Here is a 6,553-nt window from a genome sequence, read left to right as displayed (position 1 = left end):
GTACTTGCTCAGTGATCCTGGAGCTTTTGCGAGTGCTTGCACATTGGTTCGAAACCAAAAATTTAAAGACCCCAAACAGCAAACCTGCTAGTGACAGAGAAGAGAAAATGATTGTACCACTTTTTCAAACCAGGTTGTCCTAATGGAGTTTCCAGTTTAGCTGCCTAAACGTGATTGTTGGAAGGGTGGTAGTAGTTTTCTTTTTGCTTTCTGGGAATGTTCAGCAATGTTTCTCCTTATCCAGCTCTGAATTTCTTTTTGAGAAAATCATAGGGAGTTCATATATGTTTCACGGTAAAAGACTGACAGGGCAAGAGTTGAAGTGGGGAAGGAGAAAATAACTTTTCACCTATAAGTCTGTTGTAAGGAAAGATGAGTTAATGCACATAGGGTTCCTCACACAATGCTTGGCACATAGCAAACCTTCAGTTAGCTGTGCCTAAAATCTCAAACGGTAGTACAGTTGATTTCCTCTGCATGGTGTAAGAGATCCACATTTACATATGTATTTATATATACACACATGTAACTACATATACATTAAATATAAATGTAGTTATATTGTACACATGGTTTGTTACTTGCCCTTTTCATATAATACACACTCTTTTAGAAGATCACTTTTCATTTTTGCCTATTATTTTGTCATGTGGATCCATAGATGATCTAATCAGAAACCATCCCCATGAAAGCATTAAGAAAATATGTTTTGATCAACTCTTTCAGTGTTTGCTTGTTTTTCATAATATCTTGACATTTCTTAGGGCAGGCATTACTCATGACGTCATAGAAGCCCCAAACCCAGTAATGGTGAGCCAACTGCCTGAATACTCGAATGCTTTTGAATTTTGATCATTTTTGTCAGTTTCCTTATAGTGATGGTTACTTAGTAATACCCTTAATAATGAAAAGGAACACCTGTCTACTTGTTCTTGATGGAAGTAAACAATGGCTTCAAAGGTGCAAGGAAAATAGGCTGAGTGCTGGGGTTCTGCAGGAGGAAATCAAGAAGGTCAAGGGAGATTTGATGGCGTGGCTGGTAATTATTGACTTTAACAATGGAAAGCCCAGTGGAAGGTTCTAGGTCTTCTAAGTATTAGGAATAATTCTTGTCAATGTTAGCTGTAACTAATAACAGATGTACGAAGGCAGAGGACGCTGAGAAAATATTTTCCCGCATCACAAAGCTAGCTAGTGACGCCCCTAGGTTTAAACTCCTGTCTTTGGATGTCTCCTCTAGGACATTTCCAGTGTACTCTGCTGCTTCACTGAATATTGGAAGAGGTGCAAGGCAGGTGATGGCTGGTTACCGTGAGATGTGTAGATATTGATAACATTAATTAATCTATTAATGGATAGAATATTAATAAAAATAAATAAGGGGCTGTAAGCATAGTGATTACAGTACTAAAGGGTTTATGTAAGCTGTATTTAGAACTTACTGGGAGATTTTAATGCCAACCACCCTGCCTTTATTTAAACAAAACCACAGATGAGTTCACTTGGAAGGTGAGGAGGAATCAGTGGATTGAGTACTCCCAGGGATGTTAAGAAAAGGTAAGGCAGGGAGTTTTGAAGCCTCTGCTAACACCCTAACTCATGTTTCAGAAGTGATCGCAGGTCTGTTGAGTGACATTCAATAAAAACAAACATTTCAGTTTCTCTTAGTGAGCTATGAGTTGAAAATTCCCACAGGATTTCAAATAAGAGAATGAAAATCCTGGGACGAGCATATGGTAGAAAGTAACCTTGGCATTCTAGCAGACATTAAGTGGAAAATGGACCAGCCCCATGTCACCATTGACATGAGGCCACACAGTCTTGTTCTCTACAGAATAGCACAGCCTGTGTTGTGCTGGATCCTGGCTTCAGCTCCTGCACAGGGAGCCCTGTCGCTCCCTGTGGAGACCATGCATTCTCTTCATCCATATTAAAAGGAACCAGTTAATGTGAGCAGCCAGCCTTAGAGTAAGTGGAAGTGAGTTATAAGTGCCTGCGAGAGAGACAGAGCATAAGCCATGTTGCTAGCCTCTGAGAACCCAAGCTTCTGTCATTCTAGAACACAAAGCTAAATGACAGGCAGTTGAAAAGTAAATGGACACACAGGCTTCTGATACAGGCATGGGGCAGGGAGGTAGGTGAAGGTAAGCCCAATCAAGGAATGACCTCTTGGGCCCCCAGTTTGAGAACTGTCCCAATTCTTCATCTGTCACATGAAACTGGAACTGCTGGTCAAGAGAGAGCCTCAGGCAAATCACTGAGTTCTTGCCCCAATGGGGACAATCCCAGAGCAGGAAGTTTCCAGTAATCGAAGTGACAAGACATTTTGGGAATTTCAGGTGGATTGCATTTGGTTTCCAAACAACTGGTCCAGCCCAGCCTTAGGCTTCTTCACTTCCTGAAGGTGGGCGCCACCGAGCCATATAAAGGGGACACCTGCCACATTGTTGCCACCCTTTTCGTGCTCAGCTCCCCAACAGCTCTGGAGAATCAAGTGAATCTCATGGGGGGTGGGGTGGGTGGTTCTATATGCTTGGGGGATATGAGATGATGTTTGGAATTAATTTATAAGCAGCAATAGCTGGTTTTCCTCAACGACGTGCATACTCTTCCCTGGGGAATTGAAAGTTGTCAGGCCAAGGATGTAAGTGAGCTAATTTTTGTTGATGAAGTATGTGTCTTTCTATTACAAGGTTGAAATTCTTAAGCAAAACCTAATTAAGGGAATAATATTGAGCTGAAAGCAAGTGAGGGCAAGAGTTTCTCTTTGGTCATGACATATTAATATAAGAGAGAGCATCCTAATGTATTGCCAGGCTCTCCATGAGCCCTTTGAGGGCAGGCCTACACTTTGGCAATTCTCCCTGAATAGACTTTGTCTTAGCACCCAAAGCAGCTTACTTCAATCTTAATCAGGGCCTCATGGGAACTGATGTGGTAGAGACTTGCTTTGGTATTGGCCAGGAATTCAGCATCTTTTTTCTTGAGATTGTATTTGCATACATCCACTGTCTGTTGCTATCTCAAGACAGAGAAGACAATTTTGTCATTGAAAGAGGTCAAGAGAAGGTGAGATAAAGTGGCCCCAAATGCACAGGATACTGATGAGGCATGATCCTAACAAGAACAAAAAGGGGAGCCACACAGTCTAAAGGAGAGAGTCAGAGACCAAAGTTTGTCCTTGGAAATAATTGATGGGTTTTGGCTTGCTCTATCTGCAAGAGTGATCCTCTTGTAAACAATGACACTTGCATTTTGACCTTTGCATTTTTTTTAGGTTCTCTGATATCCAGAAAGATGTCCTATCAGCAGCAGCAGCAATAGTGCAAGCAGCCCTGCCAACGACCTCTTGTGCTCCCACCTCCCAAGTGCCCAACGCCATGCCCACCGCCGAAGTGCCCAGTGCCATGCCCACCTCCAAAGTTTCCACCTCAACTCTGCCAGCAGCAGTGTCCCCCTGTGCAGCCACCACCGTGCCAGCAGAAGTGACCACCCAGAAGCAGTAAGAGCAAAAGCCATCAAGACCATCGTGCAAACAAATCACAGGTCTCCCCCATGCTCCAGCAGCACATCTTCTCTCCGAAGCCTGCCCTGGTGGCAGATGGCATTCTCTGAATCTCTACTCTGCTCTTCCTGGGCTGAGGTTTGCCATAGAAGAGACTTAATCCTGAAGTTGTTCTCTTTCCTCTTAGGGTCAGGCTCCTCTCTGAATTAGGACCACTCTCCCCCAGAGCCCCAGGAAAAGCATCAGGAACAAGTCTACCTTTCTTAAAATACAGCCTTTCTTCGATCTGTGCCTAAGACCTGGGAAAGGATTATTTTCTTTTCCTTTCTTCTTCTTTTTTTTTTTTTGGGGGGTGGGGAGTGGGGGGATTTGGATAAATAAAACTTTACTTCTCCTTCCCTAATAAAGCATTGTTGATGATGGAACATAAGTGTCTTTCTTCTTTTTTTTTTTCTTATTCTGAATTTTATTAACTACATCTTGCAGCCTTTGTATAAGCCACAGAAGTTGGTGTGCCAATGAAACAAACTTAATTGCCAATCCTAATAAAATATAAAAATCAAAAAGATTATTTGGGTTGTATTTGTTACAAGCATCTAGATTGAAAATACCCTATTTTCTTTTTTTTTCTTTTTTTTTTTTAATATATGAAATTTACTGTCAAATTGGTTTCCATACAACACCCAGTGCTCATCCCAAAAGGTGCCCTCCTCAATACCCATCACCCTCCCTCCCCTCCCTCCCCCCATCAACCCTCAGTTTGTTCTCAGTTTTTAACAGTCTCTTATGCTTTGGCTCTCTCCCACTCTAACCTCCTTTTTTTTTTTTTTTTTCCTTCCCCTCCCCCATGGGTTTCTGTTACGTTTCTCAGGATCCACATAAGAGTGAAACCATATGGTATCTGTCTTTCTCTGTATGGCTTATTTCACTTAGCATCACACTCTCCAGTTCCATCCACGTTGCTACAAAAGGCCACATTTCATTTTTTTCTCATTGCCACGTAGTATTCCATTGTGTATATAAACCACAATTTCTTTATCCATTCATCAGTTGATGGACATTTAGGCTCTTTCCATAATTTGGCTATTGTTGAGAGTGCTGCTATAAACATTGGGGTACAAGTGCCCCTATGCATCAGTACTCCTGTATCCCTTGGATAAATTCCTAGCAGTGCTATTGCTGGGTCATAGGGTAGGTCTATTTTTCATTTTCTGAGGAACCTCCACACTGCTTTCCAGAGCGGCTGCACCAATTTGCATTCCCACCAACAGTGCAAGAGGGTTCCCGTTTCTCCACATCCTCTCCAGCATCTATAGTCTCCTGATTTGTTCATTTTGGCCACTCTGACTGGCATGAGGTGATATCTGAGTGTGGTTTTGATTTGTATTTCCCTGATGAGGAGCGACGTTGAACATCTTTTCATGTGCCTGTTGGCCATCCGGATGTCTTCTCTAGAAAAGTGTCTATTCATGTTTTCTGCCCATTTCTTCACTGGGTTATTTGTTTTTTGGGTGTGGAGTTTGATGAGCTCTTTATAGATTTTGGATACTAGCCCTTTGTCCGATATGTCAGTTGCAAATATCTTTTCCCATTCCGAAGTTGGTTGCCTTTTAGTTTTGTTGGTTGTTTCCTTTGCTGTGCAGAAGCTTTTTATCTTCATAAGGTCCCAGTAATTCACTTTTGCTTTTAATTCCCTTGCCTTTGGGGATGTGCCGAGTAAGAGATTTCTACGGTGAGGTCAGAGAGGTCTTTTCCTGCTTTCTCCTCTAAGGTTTTGATGGTTTCCTGTCTCACATTCAGGTCCTTTATCCATTTTGAGTTTATTTTTGTGAATGGTGTGAGAAAGTGGTCTAGTTTCAACCTTCTGCATGTTGCTGTCCAGTTCTCCCAGCACCCTTTGTTAAAGAGACTGTCTTTTTTCCATTGGATGTTCTTTCCTGCTTTGTCAAAGATGAGTTGGCCATACGTTTGTGGGTCTAGTCCTGGGGTTTCTATTCTATTCCATTGGTCTATGTGTCTGTTTTTGTGCCAATACCATGCTGTCTTGATGATCACAGCTTTGTGGTAGAGGCTAAAGTCTGGGATTGTGATGCCTCCTGCTTTGGTCTTCTTCTTCAAAATTACTTTGGCTATTCGGGGCCTTTTGTGGTTCCATATGAATTTTAGGATTGCTTGTTCTAGTTTTGAGAAGAATGCTGGTGCAATTTTGATTGGGATTGCATTGAATGTGTAGATAGCTTTGGGTAGTATTGACATTTTGACAATATTTATTCTTCCAATCCATGAGCAGGGAATGTCTTTCCATTTCTTTATATCTTCTTCAATTACCTGCATAAGCTTTCTATAGTTTTCAGCATACAGATCTTTTACATCTTTGGTTAGATTTATTCCTAGGTATTTTATGCTTCTTGGTGCAATTGTGAATGGGATCAGTTTCTTTATTTGTCTTTCTGTTGCTTCATTGTTAGTGTATAAGAATGCAACTGATTTCTGTACATTGATTTTGTATCCTGCAACTTTGCTGAATTCATGTATCAGTTCTAGCAGACTTTTGGTGGAGTCTATCGGATTTTCCATGTATAATATCATGTCATCTGCAAAAAGCGAAAGCTTGACTTCATCTTTGCCAATTTTGATGCCTTTGATTTCCTTTTGTTGTCTGATTGCTGATGCTAGAACTTCCAGCACTATGTTAAACAACAGCGTGTGACAGTGGGCATCCCTGTCGTGTTCCTGATCTCAGGGAAAAAGCTCTCAGTTTTTCCCCGTTGAGGATGATGTTAGCTGTGGGCTTTTCATAAATGGCTTTTATGATCTTTAAGTATGTTCCTTCTATCCCGACTTTCTCGAGGGTTTTTATTAAGAAAGGGTGCTGGATTTTGTCAAAGGCCTTTTCTGCATTGATTGACAGGATCATATGGTTCTTCTCTTTTTTTTTGTTAATGTGATGTATCACGTTGATCGATTTGCGAATGTTGAACCAGCCCTGCATCCCAGGAATGAATCCCACTTGATCATGGTGAATAATTCTTTTTATATGCTGTTGAA

At 41.4% G+C, this 6,553-nt stretch overlaps 1 long non-coding RNA gene across 1 annotated transcript; it reads left to right on the top strand.

The window, feature by feature from the left end:
* Positions 1 to 1,490: 1,490 nt before the first annotated feature.
* Positions 1,491 to 3,840, top strand: LOC122212901. Its single transcript, XR_006199361.1, has 3 exons — positions 1,491 to 1,557; positions 2,340 to 2,404; positions 3,278 to 3,840. It is a non-coding gene; the product is annotated as an uncharacterized LOC122212901 (long non-coding RNA).
* Positions 3,841 to 6,553: the final 2,713 nt, after the last annotated feature.

This window comes from Panthera leo, unplaced genomic scaffold, assembly GCF_018350215.1.
Source record: "Panthera leo isolate Ple1 unplaced genomic scaffold, P.leo_Ple1_pat1.1 Un_scaffold_64, whole genome shotgun sequence".
Lineage (NCBI taxonomy): Eukaryota > Metazoa > Chordata > Mammalia > Carnivora > Felidae > Panthera > Panthera leo.
Note: the sequence above shows the minus strand (reverse complement) of the source record. Positions and strands in the feature narration are given on the sequence as shown.